Here is a 22,135-nt window from a genome sequence, read left to right as displayed (position 1 = left end):
AGATCAGCTGCAGCTCTGAGCAATGAGACGCAGCAAAACAGTTGGCCAGGCAGCAAGCACATAAGACAGCCCTATCATTCATCCATCCATCCATTGATCCACATCCATCCATATCCATCAATCCATCTTCCATACCTGGTTATTTCTATTCAGGGTCATATGGGACTGGAGACGATTCCAACTTGTTCTGATTGCTATAACCTAATGGCTGATGTACTGGAAAGGAAAAAGTATCAGTATTAGTGCAACCTCTGAACTCTTGCCCATTAGCCAAATGATGCTGTTTGGGAAATATTTAAAGAATCGTGAAGGCTCTTGATATTGTGGGCTGTTGTGATTGACATATATTTTTAGTGTTGTGTGGACTGGACTGATGGTAGTCCCCAATTTCAGGATGGGGGAGAAGACTGTGTGTTCCCATTATTGTGGAATCACATTGGTCAGCCTCATTGGAAAAGCCCATGCCAAGGTGGTGGAAAGGACCCCTCAGTTGACTGATTAACTTCAGATTCAAGACCCAAGTGTCCTGGTCATTGGCAGTGGGCTAGCTTTTTACCATCTCACAGATGTTTGATGACACATGGTAATTTCCTAATCCTGTCTACATTTGTTTTTTTGGTTTCAGAAAATTGTGAGTGGAGCTGTGGGAGTATGGCATTGCGTGGAGAGAAGGCTATATTCGCGTTCTTGGCATTAAGTCCAAGTATTGTCTAAGTGGACATTGGACTCTGATAAGGTGCATCTAAGCTCTTGACAGTTTGAGTGCATTATGGTGGCATCTTTGCTATTTGCGGCTGAGGTTTTCTTTCTGGCGTTATAGCCTCTGCTATCACTGGAGTGGTTTGCAAATGAGTGTGAAATACTTGGCATGATGGTGAGTGCTTCCAAGTCAGAGGCCATTGTCTCACTTGGAAAAGATATCCTGCCTTATCCAGTTAGCAGGTGGGTTGGCCACACCAAGCGGAGGAGGTCAGATATCTTGAGATCTTGCACGCACATAAGGCAGAAAATGACTATACGACAGAGTGTTGGTAAGGTGCTCCAGCTGCGGTTATCTAGGCGCTCAATCAAACCAAGGTGCCAAAGATAGAGCTGAGCCGCAAAGTAATGCTGTTTATCTGCTGGTCATTCAGACTCTCAGCTGTGGTTACAAGCATTGGATAGTGTTCAAAGATTGAGATTATGGATACTAGCAGCCAAGATGAAGATCCTTGTTCAGAGGGGCAGTTTGAGTTGGTTCAGGCGTCTACTGAAGGTACATCCTTGGTGCCCTCCTTTGGGGGTATAACCAACTGGGAGGAGACCTTAGTTTACCACAGAATGTCAACAGAGTAGAACGACCAGTCTTTTCCATTCAAGTTCTGTGGTGTAGACTCAGGACACAGTGAAGGGACTACATCTCCCAGCTGGCCTGAAAACACTTGGGAATCCCCCCAAACCCGGAAGGAGGGGGCTGGGAAAAGAACATGACCTGCTATGCTCGCCCTATTGCTACTGTGACCCTGATCTGGATAAGTCGCTAGAGAATGGTAGAAAATGGATGACTGGATGGAGTTCAGATGGTATAAAAGTACTGTGATACAACATTTGCAATTATTTATGTCAGTCTTTAAGTTCTGTTATAATACTATAATAGTTTTGTGGTGGTTTACCTTAGATAATTGTTTGTGTCAGTCTGTTTGGGGACTAAAGTTTATCCTTTCATTCAGTATTCCTGACAATAACCTAAATTGGTTAACGCTTTATATTTAAGTCCTTGCAGTAAGTGTTAGTTAATAGCTCACACACAGCCTACTCTCTCTCCCAGGGTGTCATGCCCTTCTGTATTGGCTACCAACCCCTAAGACACCCATTAGAAGCCAAAGGCACCCATTGGTGTCAGTATGACTGTGTTGTGTGTGAATGAGACCATGTCCAGTTTCCATTTAGGGTGCCTAAACTTGACCTTTCCTTAACTTCATCCAAGTGTTTTTTATGCCTAAACCTAATTACATGAAACACAGACCCTTGTGCGTCTCAAAAGTTGTCTTTGCTGTTGATATATAAAGGGGCATCGTATATGATGACCTGAGAATGAGAATGCCCTGTCACACACCAGCTTGTAACTTTCTATTTTATCTGATAATATATCCAAATATTTTTTCAATAAATCTCTCAGTTACACTAATATTGTTCATGTGAAGCAGCCATTTTAAGGTGGCCTTGTTGTTTTTTTGAAACTAAAACATGACCAGCACTAGCCTTGCAACTGCTTGGTCTGATGCTAATGATATGGAAAGTATACCACACCGTCAGCTGATGGGATTGGTTCCTGAGTTTTTTGATGTCATAAATCTTGTCTGTCTGAATGCAGATTTTGGAGCCTATGGTTGGCACACAGCAGTTTCAAAGTGGAAAAACTCAGTCATAGTGTTGACTGCTGATTTCGCTCCTGATATGTTTGCTGCAAAACACAACGTGGACATGTTAACAAGGTTAAAAACTTCCTATTCATCAATGGTCTTTAACTGCTAATAAATGAATAATAAAGTTTTTTAACCTTAATAAAGCATCATTAACTAACACTTATTACAAGGGCCATCATATTAAGTGTTACCACTAAATTAAAGCTAGCAGTCTGTAATTTTACTTCTTAGTCATTGTATAGTATCATATCCAAAATGACAAATGTCACTGTGTCACTTTCCAAACACTCATGGAGCTATTTGTAGCTCATATTGGTTATTCATTTGAAACAAATTGTATTTTTGTGACATTTAACCTATAAACCAAGGAGTATGGAAACCCCTCAACAGATGGTGGAAAAAGTGATGATGAAAACAGGACCACTCAAGCCATGTTCACGCATGTAATCACAACACATTGCTTGCAAATTTTGTGGCATCATAAAAGGAGGGGGAAAAAAGTCTTGATCACTGACAAGCAAAGTAAACAATCCCTCGTCTGGTTTGTCACATCATCTGACCATCATTTGACTGGTGAAAAGTTAGTACGCTGTTGTTGATTCAATTCTTTTTTTTTTTTTTTTTACATGGCCAGTGGTGCATCACGTCTGTGAAGCAGCTATTTTTTATTCATTTATTTTCTCTTGTTAGTCAGTGGAGAATACTGGTCTCAGTTGTGCAAGCAGGCAAGTTTCTTGCTTGCTTGTGTGATCAAGGCCTAATGTTTAAGCCAGACTTCTAGCCTTCACCATTGTCAAATATTGTTAAGATCCATACCTGCTCATATGGTCTTAATATTTCAAATGTGTGATGAATAAAACTAACAAGTAACTGCAGGTTACAGAAAAGAAGCAATCACACTGTTAAGCTGAAATGGAGACACTAACAAGCACAGTTCCCCACTGTTTTCCATGGTTTCAGAGTATAAACAGTGCCTGACAAGCATGGGAGTGTTGCAGCATGCAACATGTAGTGTTTGAATTTGAATCTGTTTCAAGTTATGCACACAATGCACAGTGCTTTGGATGTTTTTTGTGGTAGTATAGGAACAGCTGTAACCTGCTCTATTGCTAGAATCCTCCAGTATCAAAGTCCTTTGTTTGATAGCCACCTATAACACAATTTCTGTTTGCAAGAAGAGACTTAAACATTTTTTGATTAAAATAACATTGCGAAATTAACGTTGATTATATGAGTCAAATGATACACCTGCTACTATCAGGCTCCACAATGCACTTTTATAGCCTCAAAGCACTGAAGCACTTTATCTTTGCACTCGTTTTTTTACTCATGTTTTATGTTTTATGTTTCAATGTCTTTGCTCACATGGCTATTAGAATATGAGTGCTCTTCCTGGTGACTGGCTCTCCCTGTGGAAGGGAAAATAAAGTTAATCTTGAATCTCTTGAATCTTGAAACAAACAAGAGAGGAGGGGAAAAAAAACATAAGGAAACAAAAAGTACCAGTTACTATAAGAAACAGCAGCCTACTAATATGCTTAGATCTTCACTGGGTGCCTCAGAGTGGGAGTTTTTGCAGTTGGAAGCCTTTTTTTTTTTTTTTTTTCAAGACACTGGTAAATACAGTATCAAAAGCACTTTGTGAATTACAGATAATGATGATTTGACATGACATGAGAGAAAACACTTATGGGGTTAACCCTGTACGAGAAGATCAATAAAGAAAGGCACTGGAATGCAGGAATCATTTTATTATGCTGCTAACTTACAGCATGATCAGTATGGCTATTATCGTGATTATTATTATCATCATCATTATTTCTGTTATTACCAGCACTGTCATTGTTATTGTTACTATTATTACTCCACTAATACGCAACTTTTGGTGAGGAAATGCCCATCTCTTGTGGTGGTGATCGATTGCCATGGCCATGATGGTTTACTTCCACTGTTGACCGTGTTTACATGACAATATAAACGCAGCAAGTGAAGAGCTGCTGATACTGCTGGCCTACTGCCTTACATGGGCAAATATCTGAACTGACTGAGACGGCTGGAATTTCAGACTGTGACGTCACTGCCTACTACTCTCCCAGAATTTGGATCAAGAAGTTTCACTTTTTTGTGGGATTTGAAACTCTCTTATTCCTAGAAAGCGAGGTAAGGGAAACTATCGAACTCTTCTGTCACATTTCCAACACCTCTGCGATTGTGAGTTGTGTTTTAAAAGGATGGTATAAGTGCTTCCTGGATGATAGCCTGCTGTTTGGAGGCTTCAATTTGTTCTGCCTTGCTCAGGACATAATATGAATTTTACTGTAACGCTAGCTAGCTCGCACTGAGTTGGGAATGAGGGCGTGGACTCGCACCGTAGCCTCGGCTGGAATTGCGCACAAAAAACGCAAACTAATAATGTTTTTTTTTATTGCTTGGCTTGTACTTAATTTCAAGCACATTGACGCAAGCGCCGAGGAGAGGAAACACCGTGAAGCTTTCAAGTTTTGCGAATGTGCTGGTGGACTGTAGGCTTCCCCTGCTGCCTCTGTTTTTAGCCAAGTGGTCCGCCGCTGAGTAATGCGGAAGACGGACTGTCACCATTGGGGGAAACATGAGAGGCAGCTAGTTATCTGCAGCGAAATTGGCAGTTAAATTTCTTTTCAGTAGTACCGTAAGCGTTGATTTAAGTGCCCCGCATCGGACATGGGTGCCTCGTGTTGATAAAACAACAACCTTTGCTGTCATTAAAGAAAAAGACCAGCTTGAACTATCATTGACGCGCTTGTTTACCACAGCACGGATTCGCGACGTTGTTGTATGAGGGTGCATTAAGCAGAATGTAGTTATTTTAGCAGACAAGTTATTGCAGCTATGGTCAGCGATTGTGACTGCTGAATTCGTGAGACTTCATATTTGGCAATATCCTGTCCAGTGTAGTTACACGTTACACGTTTGTCTAGACTGCTGTGCTGTAAGCCACAAAGCAGTTGACTGACTCACATTACAGTGCAGGCCTACAGTGTCCTCTCAGCTCTGATTTGGCATTCAGCTACAGACCTTTGAAGAGAGCAGAAAACTGCAAACCACTGCCTGTGTGCAGCCACAGTTAATCCTTACAAATAGTGCACATGATGGTTACTTCTGGCTCTAACTTATAACAAGTTACTGTATTTGAAATCCTTTGCAGGTGACTTTTTCACCTATCCAACTTTATCCTATTTCTGTGTCATTGCTATAAGGCTAAATAGCCTCAAGTTGTTGACTGTTTACATGCATTGTGGCTGAATAAACCCATGAAATCCTCAGAGGAAATCCTGACCACATTCCATGTGAGAGGACAGGCTTTGATGCAGTGGCTTTTTCTTTAGAGTATATACAGTACAGATATAAATGAAAATGGACAAATGTTTGAGATTATTGTCCTCCGTGGTTAAGCCCACTATTTGCTCGACTGTGAAGAATATCCTTTATATTTTAAAATTTGGTTGGCGCATGTTGGAGGCAACTCTCACACAAGCATCGTTGTGGTGGAGGACAGAAGGATGGACATAGACGGGATGTTTTCCATGTTGATGTTGTTTAAAGTGGATTTTGAATTGAACTGGGTGGATTGAATGATCCTCATTGTCATTATACTGAGGTACAAGGAAATTTCTCATGGCTGCTCCTGATGTAGTTAAAATAAAATAGATAAATAAAAGCAATACAAGAATACAGCATTAATGGCAGTTTAATGTGTAACAAAACAGCAGTATTAGCATAGTAATGTTTAAGAAGTGACACTTGTGCAAGTGCAGCTTTTGAAAAATAAAAGGCACTCGTTAAATTAAAATCACACATTTACAAATTTACAGAGGTTGAGTGTGATAAATATTAATAAATAGAATCTAAATCTCGTATTTATAAATTGTGTCTGTGGTAGCAGTCTCTGAGGGTGGAGGTGTATGTGTTTGTGCGTGTGTGTATCACAGTCTTTGATGTGTGTATCTGTGTTCACAAAAATGCTGAGCTCTCGAGTGTGTATTTTCTACGTATTTGTATATTTCCAAGGAGGATACCATTGCCTTTCCCTCTTGCCACAAGGATTTGCGTGGGTCACCTAAGATGCAAGTGAATAGCCAACATCTCATAGCCAACAAATGCACACCTGGCATAAATGGCCTTACATTGTCTGCTGCCTCTTTGTGCCTGAATTGCTGTTGAAAAGTAATCTAGATTTTTTTCCGCACTTACATGGCTGTGATATTTTTTCCCTGTCAAGAATACATTTCATGCCACTGAAGCAATGATGTCTAGGCTCTGATTCTTAAACTACAGGTCAGGACCTAAAATGGTTTGTGGGTACGTCTCATCACTGCAAGTGGGAAATGAGTGAGTTTTAATGAGCCTTGGTCCCAGTACAGGAGTCTGAAATTAGAATTTGGTTCCCCAGCTAAAAAAGTTTAAGAACCTCTCGTCCAGACTAAAGACATTGTTCAGACAAAAAAGTAGCAGGATGATTTTTTTTAAAAAATCTCTCTTTCCTGATGAAACATTGAATTCAAACTTTGACTTTGATATGAATTTCAAATCAATAACATCAAGGTCCCCTGAGAGCTCTATCATCAAACCGAATACATCCGTGTCGTTCCCACACATTTTTGACTCGGGCAACATTAAACAGAACTGTCTTTAAACTCTCTAGCTAAAAAGGACACATTTGACAGCATTGATGATGTTCAAGTTAAAAGCAGAGTCCCTCAACTGCCTTTGAGCCTGGCCCCCCTGGTAGGTTTAGTCAAGTTGTTCTACTGTTTCATGGCATATTTTAATGAGCATGCTCATAGCTGGAAGGAACAGCAGTAGTTTCCTGCAGTCAAAACACGCTGCTTTAGAGTAGAACGCTAGAGATGATGTCATGACATCATTATGGTATGGATGTTTTTGACAGTGGCACTTCCTTGAGTGTTACCATAAATTGCTCACTGTTTTTTTTTTTACATGGTCATTTAGTACCCAAATACTAAGGTATTATTGCAAAATTACATGACAAGACTGACAAGCCTGACAAGACACCGCTTGGATATTTAGCACCTTCTTATTAAACTCACGCCTTGGCTACACTGAACATGTAACATGGACCGTTTTCATAGCGGATGTGCAGTGGAGTTTGTCTCGCATGGAGTAGGGTGGTGTGAGTCATAGGCAAAAGAAGATGTTGGGCGCTTATTTTGGGATTGTGTCTTCAGACTGCAGTAGGCTACGTAAGGGTTACTAAGCAAATGCCACCTGGTACTGGCAAAATAAATGGCCACAGGGTGATCAAAGCCAGAATAATTTCCTGTATACTGGTAGTTTAATTAAAAAAAATGTGTACACTTTATGACCCATTTCTGTGGAAAAGAGCTGTGCACACCTCACGTAAAAATCTCTGCGGTACAAACACGCCACTTACGCACTGCTCTCACCCCTGTTGTAGCCATTTTCATTGATTACAGTGGAAACACCGTGTTGCAGCATCCACTCCATGAATGGTCCGCATACGTTATGTGTTCAGTGTAGCCAGGGTGTTAGTTTGAAAACAGCACTCTTTATAGTATCTACCTATATAGTGTGGAGATTTCCATGAACACTGAGAAACCAGCCAAAGTTATTGAGTAGTCAACTAGGGTCTGGGACATGATTGCTTAGCAAACATTTTTTTGATGAAGAGGCTTTATTTTGATTGCATTATTGCATTCAAAATATGTCTTAATTACAAGTCCAATTAAATTAGTAGTTGCACTGGTAGATAAGAAGTGACCTCAACACTTATCAGTAGCTGATCACCATAGGCTGTAAAGTACAGTAGGTAGATGAAACACCTTATCTTAGCGGACCAGAGTCACATATATGCTATGTTCTCACTGAAAGGGAAGATGTATCTAGCAGCAAAACAACTGCCGGCTGTCTGTGTGTACAGACAGTGCACTTCGCCATGATTATTTTGAAGATAACAGCATTTTCACAGGTTATTGCCGAATTAGCTCAATCATTCTTGATAGTTGCTAGTTTTTAATGTGTTGAGTCAAACTGAACTGGCAAGTTGGACAATGACAGACTCTGTGAGTGGCATGGCACCCATGTTCACCTCACATCAGAGCGCTGGGCAATTTTATGTTTCCCCTGACAGCTTGAAAAAAAAGCAAAGCTCCTCTATCCTGCACTAGCACTGCACTAAAACCAAGTGAAATAAAATGGAGAGATCAGTTTGGCTGTTATTACCAACATGAGAATCAGATTCAGGAGAAAAACCCTCATTAAAAACATAAATTACTGCTAAAAAGTAGCTGCCTGGAAAGGAGTGAATAATCAGCAATCTGACAGCCAGCTCTGATGGAAAGCACGGGCATGGTATTTATTTTAAATGTGAAATTCTACATGTTTGCATTTTTATTACAAGTTCAGTGCACTGAAGAACATAGTGTGCATGTCATGTGCTTTATGTCTTAGAGAGGCGTTGCAGTTGTGTCAGAAATCTCCTATCAATTATAGCTTGCACCATCCAGTTCTCTAAAGGAGGTCCATCAGAGAAGTGGAAGTTTGCAAATGATGAGAGAAGGAGATGCTCATCCCCGTCAAACTCTCTGCAAAACAAGTGCTGAAGCAAAGCAAAATAAGAATAAAGAAGTATATTGTCCACAGACAGAATACCAACACCAGCATTTCACCCAAGATGGGCTTCATCTGATGCTATGAGCTTATTTAATGTCAGCCTGTGTACAAATCAGTTTTGTTAACATGATCATAATGGGTTAGCTAAAAAGACATTATAGTTAACTTGCCAGCAAGCATTTATTAAAATTGGTCACAAAGTTGAAAAACAAAAAATGTGTCACATATGAATGAGGAATACTGTACATATAAAAAAGAAAAAAAAATGCATTAAAGTAAGCTTTTCATTACTGCTGTACTACATCAGTAGCCTAATGCTTACATAGTCTTATATTAGAATACCATGGTGATACACTGTAATACTATTTTTTAATAAGGCCTTGTCCATAATTTTTACTCATGACATCATGAGTAAAATACAGGAAGACAATAATGGGTTGGTTTAATATGGAATAGTTTCCTCTATTGTGCTATTGTGTGCTGTTGTGTATTTGATGTAAGGGGAATTGTCCCACCTGTGATGCTCCAGGTCCACACTCCAGGCTGAGCACCCGTGGATGCCTCTTCACTTCAGACCCTCTCCACTGAAGTGACGGGTGTCTGAAGTACACAGTAAAGAAACAGAAACCGTGATAGAGCAGTGTGTTTTGCACTGTTTGGTGTGAGCTGATCCAAGTAGTAGTTGGTTATATAATGAAGTAATTTGGCAGAGTGACTAACCTAAGATAGTTACAGCATACTGTCATACTTTCACAGAAAATGTGAAAAACTTTTTCCTTTACTTTTTTGTCTGTTTGTTGTCCTCTCCAGTTTGTTGTTGCATTATGGTGAAATATTTTCTGTATTGGCAGTTTCAGGTTTGTTTTTCTCTTACATTATATTCTGCAATAAATTAATATTCCAACAATGTGACAGGTACCTGGTGTAAAATAAGCAAAAATGCATAATGACAAGGTACTCTCAAGTTCATTCATGATTTCATTCAGGTCCATTTCTTGCACTGATGAATGACACAGTCATAAAAATCCTACATGTTGATATGCATGGATTATTTAACACATTTTTTTTCCTTTGGCCTGTCCATTCTGTTTCCCTAGACAAGTAAAACAGAGTTCTCTTTTTATATACAGATTTCACACATAAAAGTGCATCTCTACAGCCAATAAGAAGACAAAGTGACTGAAGACTTTCATCTACAAGGCCATATATCCAGAGAGGAGAAAAGGTATGGCACTTTCTCTTGTACTTTGCGGCACTTGTTTTAAGATGGTGAATCAGCACTGAATCACATTTTTGAGCTATGAACACAGTCAGATGTCTTCCATAATCTGAAAAGCGTTAGTTCTGTGCTTAATTTCAACTTTTTGAATAAATATAGGCTAAAACCTTAGCTGTATTGCAGTTTTTGGCGACACCTTGGTGATATATGATTTCAGATGATATTTTGCCTTTGGCTGTGCCAAATGCTTTTAGAAATGCTATGAGATTGCTCTGAAAATTGTTACAACACCCAAGCAGAGATGAGTGTTTTATTATCACATGCAAAACCCCCTATTTGCTCTCTTTCCCCACCTCGCGTCTTTGAATTTTTTGAGATTGTGCACTAGGAAGAAACTGGCTGAAAACAATGTGGTTTTGCACTCTTTAATACATTTTGGCCTTGCTTTTTTGTGACCACATTAGAAAGGGGAATTGCTTTGGTTTCGTGCTTTCATGTCTGACGGTAATACCCTGATGGTTTGCGAATATGAAGTTATGACTAAAAGGTTGTGGGTTTAAATTCCCAGACTAACTGGAAATATGGACATAGAATGTAGGAAGTATTGCTCAACCCTCCCTCAAAAACTTTTGCAAATGAGATCTTGAGCAAGACACTTAACCTAAACTTCTTTGGTGGAACAGCTCTGTGACAAGTGGTTGAAAGCAGGTTGTATGGGTTGCCCCAGCGTGCCTAGCCTTAGTGAGTCAGCACGTCACAGGATCTTCCAGAGACAGACACACTTAGTAACCTATCATGGGCACTGCAGCATTAAAAACAAACAAACGAAAAATACAAACAGACAGATAGACGATAAAGGATAGAGGACATATAACTTAGATTCATACACTTGAAATGCTCATTTGTGCTCATAACAGACACAGCATTTTAATTGCACAGATATTTTTTTATCATGTGCGAACATGTATGGTTAATATTTTCCAGTGTTTAAGACTTCCAAAATTGAAATCCTCTAAATGAGCTCCATTTCATGGGGATTGTGGTGAAGGAGGTTCTCCTGTTACAGAAAACTATCACTCTCAAGTTAAGGAATGCCACACTACATATCCAGTCCAGACAGTGCTGCTTAATGTTCTCTCTTAGCTGCTGTTAATATTGTCATGACCTCCGCTGACCTGCTGCACTCATGGGAAGTAGTCAAACTTTAATTATACCTTCTTAATCACTTGAAGATATTCTGTGTGGCAGGACAGCCTCCCACAGTAAATGGGCTATCTTCACCTGTTAATCCTGCCCTGGTGGTTTGATGAGCAAAGAAGTAAACGATGTGCCTGATTACTTGAACATTTGAACATGTGGGTGAATGCCTCCCATATTTTTTTTTACCCTAGACATACATTCACACTAAAATAAATCGACTGTGAGATTTGCACCGCTTTCATAAACGGTGCAGAGTTGGCAACTCTTTTTACAATTCACAATGATACCATAAATGGTTATAGTGGTGGTCCACTACACTGCCCCATGATAAATGACAACTCTACCTCTTGGTTCATGGAATTAGTAAATACTAGAGTGTGATGATTAATGATATAATTTGAAAGCATAACTTTTCATCTAGTTATAACTCTATCACACCTCTCAGTGATACTTGGAGCCATGCAATAATCTTCTGTCAAACTTTAATTATAATACCATAGTAATTCTTCCCTACATTTTTGCAGTGATCAATGAGTTACCATTTGCAGCATTAGACTAACTTAGTCTTCTTCACTTTTTGATTACTTACCCTTAAAAATGGAGCATGCAGGGCAGGCTGACACTGTTACCCTTCTTAGGTCAGAACAAACCCAGATCAATTGTGAAAAGTTCTCTGCAATCATCATTATTATTCCTAGTGAAAGGTATGCACCACAGAACTGGCTCTGTTGAGTGACTCTGGCTCACAAAATATGGCATTCCAAGCTAAAAGCAGGCCCAATTGATATTGCCCTCAATACTTTCTTCATATTTTCTCCATATTTGGAAATGTTTACCTCCTCATGATGGTTGACAGAGGTTGGAAGAGGGGATGTGAGTCATTTTAGCAGCATAAGGCTTTCTGGGGGTGAGAGGATCTTTCCAAGTGACTACCATTTAGTGAAGTTAGTCAGTGTTGTATGCTTCAGTAATCCAAAGAGAACCCGTGAGTATCATTCTGTGCTCATCTTTTGTTTTAATGCTCTTTGTACTGTGTTAGCTCGTGTACGGTGAGGCTAGCAATTGTGAAAATTACTGTCCGCCAAGTCTTGGCAGCGATTGATACATAGCATAAACGCTAAATGACTGTCTGCTATACTCATACTCACAGTATTAAGTTGACTTATTTCTGTGTCATACAAGCTTTATGCAGAATATTCTCAATCTCAGTCGACCCCACCACATGATGTTTTTACTCTAAATTTGTGAGATGGTTTATAACATTCCTCTGATATGTTTGCTCCTTGTTGATTTATAGTAGATGTCAACAGGATGACCTTGTTTTGCTGTTAGCCTGCAGTTATTAAGTGTTTTAAACACGGCAGGGGTTACTGTTGTTTGGAAACACCGAAAGGGTGGAGTGTTCTGCATGGTTTTGTTGTGCAAAAGACAGGAATGATGGGGCAAGTCTGAAATTTCATAAGACATCCATCTGATCCAGAAGAAGTATGGCCATACTGTACATCAGAGTGACAGATGTTAATATTGCAGCATATGCCTGATCTGTAACCCACTAAGTATTAATTGTTAGTTCATGCAACTCTAATCAGTACTGAACAGAGCTGGGCTCCAGTGGGATAATGTGTCATGTGGCTCAGGTGTGAACACAAATGCAGACTCAGGTGGGCAGGTGTGGTGTAACATGGAAGTTTATTAATCAACAGGCTGCAAACTAGATCTGGGCGATATAAATGAAAAAATAAAATCTTTTCACGATTTTAATCTAGATTTTTCCTGTTTTTTTTTTTTGTTTTTTTTTACTAACTACTGCTACTAATTGATGGGAATGTTAGCGGCCATGATCATGTGATTGGTGATTCATGCATGCATTATTGTGCATGCATGTTCTGTGTAAATGAGTGAATTTTTTGGCTTGTTGGAAACTGATTTTATAATGTTATAACATCCATAGTCAAAATCTCGATATAACGATGAAGCATTTTTTTGTACATTGATTTAATACATAAATCCGAATTAAGGGATTTAATCGATTTATAGTCCAATCGTTTTATGCAAGCATGAGGAAGGTGGCTGGCGTGGCCTGAAGTGGCATGGTTGGTTGGCGTAGCTGAAGGCTTTATGGCAGAGCAAACAGGCTAATGAGACAGACTAGGAGGCAGGGAAACACAGAGAAACACTGGAGGCCAGACAGGGATCATGACATGATGTTTGGCAATGCCTCTGGCCTATCACCTTCAGGTTATTGTTTCAAAATCAAGAACATTTGAAAAATGCATTAGGCTTTTTAGATTAACTTGCATGATTAACCTGGCAGCTAATATGGTATATAATATGTCATTATTTATTAAAGCTGGAAATTGTAAGGTATAATGCAACTGTTGCAGTGCTTTTATCTGTTGGTTTGTATTTTTGCATCAGTCTGAAAACTGTGTCCATGTGCTTTGTGTGGTAGGCTAAACTTGAGGGAAACCTGTATATCTATTTGTATGAACTTCAGAGAGTGAACATTTAAAGCAGCTTATTGCTCATTGCCAACCCCACACACAAGTCACAATACCAATGTACTGGTTCCTACACAGGTCAGGAAAGCACGGAAAATAAAGGAAAATGATTTCAACTATTTGCACGTTTAAAATATGGAGCAACACACATACATACCAGAAGTGGTAAGAAAGTTTGGAATAAGTTTGGAAACTTAACACCATGCTGAGAAATTCCATAACCCTGAGAGAGATCATGTACACTGCTATTTTTCAGTGATATGAGCTTGTATAAGGTGAAAAACAAATGGTGTTAAAAATGCATTGTCTAACAACTGAACTATAGAATGGAATAAATGAGGAATTTTATAATGGGAAATATGTACAACCACGTAATTTAGTGGTATTTTTTGTGAGGGACTTGTAGGTGTGTGCGTAAGTGTCTGTGGTTGTGTTTATGTGTGTGTGCCAGGGGTGAGGTGGGGTTGTGGGTCGTAGTATTTTGGTTTCCTAAATATTCAATCTAACTGATAGCCTCACCTTAACAATTCTGACCTTCCTCCTGGCTCATACTCTCACACTTCAAACATATACTGGCAGATGCCTGACATTTTTTTTTCTCGAGCACACTTCACAAGTAGAGGGAAGAGGTAAACGATTTTACTTAGCCGTAAGGGCTGACCCTGCTGACTTTAATGATGGTGTGGTGTGATAATCTAATGGCTTTTATCTTAAATTACATATGGACTGCATCAGCTTTTCCGCCTTACAGGTTGTCATCCTATTAGCTTCCAAGTGTCAATCTTCATTTTTTCTTAACAATTTTAATGAACACTGCTGCATGTTAACTCCAATCTAATAACAATACTGTTGCTCGACTCTTTCTTTGCTTATTTAATTGTTGCAGCAGTCATTAGGATACTGTGGATTCTAAGGCTGACCTGAATGTGTCGAAGCTTCAAAGCTTTGATTGTTGCCATGACAATTGACAGCAAAATCAGTATTCGAATACTTTTTTTTAACCTCTTCCACTCCACCTCAGTGGTGCAGTGCTATTACAGATTCCACCATAACAGTTTCTCTGTGTGCCATGACGCACAGGGTACAGTGTGGGGAGTGGAAATTCCTCATATGCAAGCCCCAACCTGACGTAACGTAACTTCAAATACTATCGAATAATTGCTGCCGAAGCTTTGAAGACCAAAAAAAGGTGTTCGGGACAGCCCTTGTGAATTCTGTGCGTTTTCTCCTATTCAGTAATACATATAAACATTCCTGGTAAAAAAAAGGGTTTTGTATGAGGTCTGTATGAAGTAGTACGTATAGCATAACGAGGCCATTTTCAACCTGGACACTGTTTTTAACTTTATTTTCTGCCTTACAAACTGATTCTGGTGAAATCTTGTCATTTGTTTGAGCGTGTTTGCTGTGGCTGCTGATTCTCTTTTGCTGTAGAGAAATGTCTAAAGTATCAGTTTTTGTCGGGTCGCATCTCTCCTGGTTGAGTGCTGAAACAGCGCCACACTGAAAACCAAATTAATCAACTACAGATGCTCCAGTTGCAATTTCAGAAACACACAGATAGAGAGAGATTAGCTGGTGCAGCACTGAAGATAATCTTTGGACAACCTGAGTGAAATACACAGTACTAGCAGCAGCATGCACTGTAGTTACTATGAACCTGCTGTCACATTAACATATTTACATCCCATGTATTTTACTTTCAAATTTCAACGCTTGAGTAAATAATTTTCACTCTGCGACCCCAGATGCTCCCCTGTCTTGCTGTAATTTGTCACCATAAAGCGACAACGTGCAGAAAGTAACATATTTCAGCTTTAACCATAAAGTCAGATCATGCTGTAGCTGATGTTTTGTTCATCCTGAGACTGACCTTGTATGTTTAAACAAATGTTAGGTTCATAATTATATCAAACACTGCATAATTACTGGTGATTTTTTGTGTTATGTTCATTTCAGTAGCTGTTTCTTATTAATTCAGTTTATACAGTATTGTTAGTAGTCACAATACCAAGAGTGTTTTCTGTTAGTTTAGTAGCTATGCCAGTTTAATGAGCGCTGACAGACACTGATCATGGTATTACTTTAGTCTTTGGCAGCTTCTGCAAAACTCTTTAAGTGACTTAATCTGGCCTCACTCTACTTTGCTGTCCTTAATTTCAAGATGTTTGCATCTTCCAGATTGCGTGAGTCTTCCAAATGAATCTTGTCAACAAATTAAGGCATGATTAACAAGAGCAATTACACTGAGGATCTAACCGAGCTGAGGAGACTCAAGTTAAGGAGGAGGAGATTATCTTTCTTATTAAGGAGAATCACTTTAAGAGGTTGATTACATTCTGTTTTTTGTTTAACTTGTGATCAGCTTTTCATTTTGGAGAGTTTTAGAGTGGAGATTGAACACATACATTCATAATAAATGATGTACAGTGTACTTTTACTTTACTGTCTCAAGCATGAATTATTATTACGTGACCCACTGGTCAGAGATAACATATGCAGCAGTGTGTAAAACACAACTAATGTGTAAAATTGCAGTACTCTCCTTTTCTTTATGAGCTTGTATTTTTTTATTTTTATGAGCCAGTGCCATGACAGCCTTTTTGGGGTTCATATATATGTATTACATAAAAAATTCCAATACACTACAAAATTTAACAGCATGCTAATAGAAAAAAGAAAGTAGCATAGACAGTGACCTAATTTTGAAAAGGCAGACACAAATCAGTCTGTCACCTCCATAACAATAAGTACATCCTAATTTTGATTCTCTTTGACAAATGATTAGACTTTTTTGAATGGTGGATGTATATTGGAAAATGATTGAAAATTAAATTATTCAGAAAATGAAAGTATTCAGCCTCCCTGAGAGAATTTTTTTTTTTAAGACAATTTGGCAGCGAAGACAGTTTCCAACTTTGACACTCTGAGGCAGGTCCTCCTCAAGAATGTGGCTGTGTTTGGATGCATTTATTGTTTCCTCTATTCTTGCAAGTCTACCAGTATGATCCTCCGAAAAGCAACCCCATACCATAATGCTGTCCAGGCCATGTTTGGTGGTGGGCATGGCGTTAGCTGAGCGATGAGATATGCAAGATTTCTGTCAATGAAACTCTACAGAGGACACTACAGAATCTTTTGCCTCACTCTATGTGGTCTTTCACATTCCTTTTTGCATACTGCTGGCTGCTTTCATGACCTTTGTTTTTAGTCATGGTTTCATTTTGACCACTCTGTCATATAGAGTCCAGATCTGCGAAGTGCTGTGGTTGATGTTGTCCTTTTGGCAAGATCTCTCATTGCAGCAAAATAAATTTTAGCTCTGTCAGAGTGGTCCTTGCATTCTGGTCACCTCTTTTACCAAAGCCCTTCTTGCACAGCTGCTCTGTTTGGTTGGACAACAAAAGCTTGGAAATGTCTGGGTAATTCTGTATTTTTTTTTTTTTTTTTTTTTTTTTAATTTTTTAATTATTTGATAATAATAAAACCTACTGTGATCTTGTGAACTTGCAACAGCTTGTGAATTGTTTCATGTCCTTCCCCAGATCTTTTCCTCCCCATACCTTTGTCTTTGAATTCTGCAGATAGCTCCTTGGTCTTCATCATTGGTGTTTCTGCTCTGACATGCACTTCTCTGGTAACTTAGACATGTGTTGTTCTTTTACAGTCTGCTGCACTGGACACAGTAACACTTGCGTTGCACAGACATGTCAAGGACATGCAAAGGAGTTTGGATGTAGTTTAACTCGACTGAATTCTTACTTTCACAAAACGCGGTGGCATCCATTTGAATTGATTTGAAACATTTATGAAAAAACATTCACATTGACATAATGGGTCACTGTGTACATCATTGACAGAGAGCCTGTGTAACCCGTTTTAATTCAGGCTGTTACACCACAATACCCAGAAAAAGTCAAGAGGTTTGATTACTTTCTCCAGGAAATGCATTTAGACCCTTGACACAGGGTCTAATTTGCATTAAATTCAATTTGCAATGTTATGTGATTGAAACATGTTGCACTAATTTAGAACAAATGAAGAAGTAAGATCTCTCAGATTGAGAAAGAGGCTTTTGGCTTCTAAAACCCATTTTTCATTGCAGCTGCTAGAATGAAGTATTGTGGATTCTCTGATTCAGGAAACAACTTTGTGTGTGGTGAGATGGTTTACTTCAGTCAGTTGTTATTGTTACTCTGTGCATGTGTGTCTTTCAGCATTTTTCTCAGATCATAAAATGTTGGATATGATTTAAACCTACATAAGATTTATAAAATGAAAATCACCATTTCACAACAACTTCATTCAAATTTTGTTTGGTTTGAATAATGATACATTTTTTTAATTGTTTACCTTTTAGCAAGCCAGCACCATTACTGAAAACATTTTTGGCTCTGAAATTGACATAATTGACAGCCTTAATTTGTCGTCATTTAACTTACTTATGGAATAATGTCATGGTAGCACTGAACGGTGAACCCCATACTGCGCATCAAATCATATCATGAGATAAGCATGTCGCCCCATCCTTGGCGGTTCTGTGAAGGGTGTTCAAATGTCTTTCTCAGCTTTCATCAGCTTTTATCGCCAGATCAAAATATCATTTAGCTGTTATGGGAAGTTCTTGAGTGCAGAGGGTGAAGCGTTTCCACTTCATTCATCTCTTAAATAACGTCTCTAAGAGTGGTCCAACATCCCACTACACACAGATCCGGGCTTGTGTGACAACTTTACAAAATGTTAACACAATAAAATCATTCAATATCAATAATATCTCAATACATATTAAATCATTGTTATGTGACATTTAAAGCCCCCCTCTGATGAAATTCATGATTTTAAACTTGTTAATATGTCCATATGGTGTTTTTCAAATGCTACAAGACATATCAGGGACTATTTGCTTGCTCATAAATCCCCACAAACTAAATTGACACAGTGTAGAGTGTGTAGAGTTATGTGTAAGCCATTTTAAGGCCTGACAAAATGTGTTTTAGTGAAAAAACTTCTAAATATGAATATGTGAAATATTGATGAAAATATTGATGAATCAAGGTAATTTTTAGGGGTTTAATAAATGGCTGGGCAGATACTTTAAAGGTTAGTTTTTGCCTCTGAGTGAAATCTGGAGAATGAGAGGGCTCATTATGCTAATCTCCTTCAGTCTACGAAAACAATACATTGTGCAGTTTCCTGTGTGTGTGTGTCACCTGACTCAAAGCGGGCATACAACCGGGCATGCAACCAGTCCTTTCTCTATTCCTGTAATGCGATTGGCTATTTTGTGTGTCATTTTGGTGCAAGCTGGCTAGTCTTAGACAGGATATTTATGTGTCAATTAATTAGGTTGAAATTTATTGGTATATTATTGGTTCTCTTTATATTTATACTGAAGAAAAACATTTTGCGATAATATATTGCAATAATTATTGTTTGTTAATTATTGTTTTATTCCCTAGCTCTAATTCAAAGTAAGAATGAATCTACTCAGAGGGCAAGTTCTGGTCAAAGATGCCAGGAATGTGGGAATATTAAAATAACCTCTGTCTCTTGTGTATGCAAACAGCTTAATTTAATAATATTCATAATCATTAGGAGAGCAAAAATTTGACTTCATTATTCATGTAGACAGTGTTGAGGTTTTAAAAAATGCACAACACAGGTAGTCATTGACTTACTTCGCAATGTGAAAGAAAGCTCAGATATACTGAATTTTAATGTACTATATCTAATATTAATTTCATTAACCATTTGTTTTTCCTTTTAATATTTTAATTAGTAATATTTTTAAAATGTTACCTTCAGTCTCACATCTATGAATTGATTTAAACATCTCTTAATAGTGTTCACATTCCAAAGCACAATGGTGAGAAAAGGGAGATCGTAAATGACTGTAAGGAGCTATAATGGGATATTAAATATACCAGCAGTGTTATGGGTTCAGAAAGGAATGTAAATGACCCTTTAAAGCTGGTGTTATTTGCCTTCAGGAGTAGCCATTGTGAATTTGCCTTTTAACTTAGCAGGGGTTTCGCTATTGAACTTAAATATGAAGAAGAAAGGTAGGCATTGGTACGCTTATGACAAAAAATCTTGCTGAATATAAGTCTTAGCCTTACTTAGTTTTGAATATTTAGGTGTCACCCTGTGGGTTGAAATCTGCTGTTCAAGGATATCAGTTTTGAAAAAGATAATGTTTTATTTAGGTCTAGATTTAGGCCTGTATTGGTCAATGCAAAAATCGTAGTTAGTCGTTTTTGCAGGAAACTTTCGATCCCATTCTGAGAAGGCCGCTGTTTCCAAGTACATTCAAGTATTTTTTGAATGTCAGAGTCTCACTGTGTCATTGTAATTGCATTACCTAACAAAGTGTCAGCAGTAGCAACTTCACCATATCACACTTTGACAGAGCTAAGTTAACTGAGCAGCATTTATCAGTCTACTGGCACACTGAACGTGTGCATATCTCACGTGGCTTGCTGGCAGGATTAATTGCCAACAAGTCCCCTGTGGTCCAGGAATGCAATTACCTACTGACCCAAATCATTCTCTTGGCTGGAAGTCACTATCCTTGTTCTGGCATTGTTACACCTGGGACTCTCTCTCTTCACATAACCTCACAGTAGCCCCTCTTCGAGTATCCATTCATCAAGGCTGCCTCTGATTGTATGTTTCTGTCTGATTCTAAGGGAATTGCTTGATGTATTTTGGTGTGTATGAAAGCTTGATGAGTAATAAGATTTCATTACCCACAAGACCATCATATGGTATCTGTGTGTAATTTTAAAGGTCCAGTTCTCTAAGAATTACATTTCTTGCTTTCTTGGTATAATTTTAACAAAGGACTTGCTGTTATAAAGTTACCCAAATGATAATCACCAGCATTGTGGAAATTTGACTAATGCATTGTAAAAAAAAAAAAAAAAAAATCTCCTTCAGGTTGTCAACACAAGCATAGTTAAAATTCCAATCTGTTTTCTATCTAATCTGTTTTCATACAGTCATGTCACATACAACCAGGTCTCAATGAATCCTCAGTATCCTTGCATAATTAATTCTCCATGGACTGGCTGACAGTAGACAGCTAGGTATTGCCAAACTAGCCAAAATGCCTCTATAGTTTCTGGATGCCAAAGCTCCAGTGCTGGATATTTGTTCCTATATGATAGAAATAATGGTATGGAGTGGATAGCGCAATTATAGGGAAGGTTAGCTAGCATTTTTACAAGCTTTGTAACATCTAACGGGACCTTTATGGAATTTGTCAGGCTTTCCAATCTAACATTGTGGGGTTACTCTCTGAGTGGCATAAAATTGGCATAGAATGATGCCAGTTATACACACCATTGCGTGCCACTACTGTGTACTTCATGCTATGCCATTATTCACAGAAAGTCTGGGTAAAATTCATAATTTCAATTGGAGACTAAATTAGTGAAAAAAAAAAAAAAATTAGGAGATGTTAAAGACAGACCGTATTAAAATATCACCCTGCATCATTTCTTTAGATTTTGTGGAACATATCACTGTGTTGCATCCTCTCACAGTGCTTGAATACAGCTCAATGGACCAATGGTTTAACCCTTTAAAAACCATATCTCCTTTTCAAAAATCGGAGGCTCACTCTGTAATCACACATTGGGAAGAGTCAACTTGTTACCTACATTAGCTCACCTCATATGTGAGCAAAGTTGGTGGAAAAATACCTGTTTGATCACAAGTTGTAACGTGTGTGTAGCCAGTCATTAAAGCCTGATAGAAAACATTTTTTAAAAACTTATCAGATTTAGTCTCCCGTTTTTGAATTAGGAATATGTCATGGTTATTTAAGGCTAATCAAGTGTCCCATTGAGCTGTTTTGAAGCACAGTGAGAAGATACAGCACAGTGGCACGTTCTTCAGTGATGATTTTAAATAATGCCAGTCAACATTTTAATGACGCTATTCTTTTGGAATGCTTGCTAAGTTAAGGTTTCATAACCCGTCGCAGTGAGATGATTAGTGAACAACATTTGTAACAGAAGGGGCGTGCAGTAAATTTTTATCTATATGCTGATGATACAGGCATTTATTGTTGTGCCTCTAACCCTATCTGAAGCCTCTAAATGCTTCCAAGTTGCTCTTAACATTGTATGAGCCTCTCTGTTTTATTTTAAGTTTCTTCTGAACTTTTGAATAGG

The 22,135-nt window shown here is 38.5% G+C and overlaps 1 protein-coding gene across 3 annotated transcripts in view; it reads left to right on the top strand.

The window, feature by feature from the left end:
• lpp (LIM domain containing preferred translocation partner in lipoma) overlaps positions 1-22,135 on the top strand; it is a 179,331-nt gene that overhangs the window by 17,139 nt on the left and 140,057 nt on the right. Inside the window, exons 1-2 of one of the 3 annotated variants that reach the window (XM_030048858.1) lie at positions 4,494-4,565; positions 10,166-10,260. The gene's annotated coding sequence lies outside the window, so the exon portion shown is untranslated. Of the gene's footprint in view, positions 1-4,493; positions 4,566-10,165; positions 10,261-12,349; positions 12,440-22,135 lie in introns of those variants that run through there. The other 2 variants (XM_030048859.1, XM_030048860.1) reach the window with 2 other exon arrangements.

The sequence above is a fragment of the Myripristis murdjan genome, chromosome 4 (genome assembly GCF_902150065.1).
Source record: "Myripristis murdjan chromosome 4, fMyrMur1.1, whole genome shotgun sequence".
Classification (NCBI taxonomy): Eukaryota; Metazoa; Chordata; class Actinopteri; order Holocentriformes; family Holocentridae; genus Myripristis; species Myripristis murdjan.
This window is presented reverse-complemented; position numbering and strand designations above follow the sequence as displayed.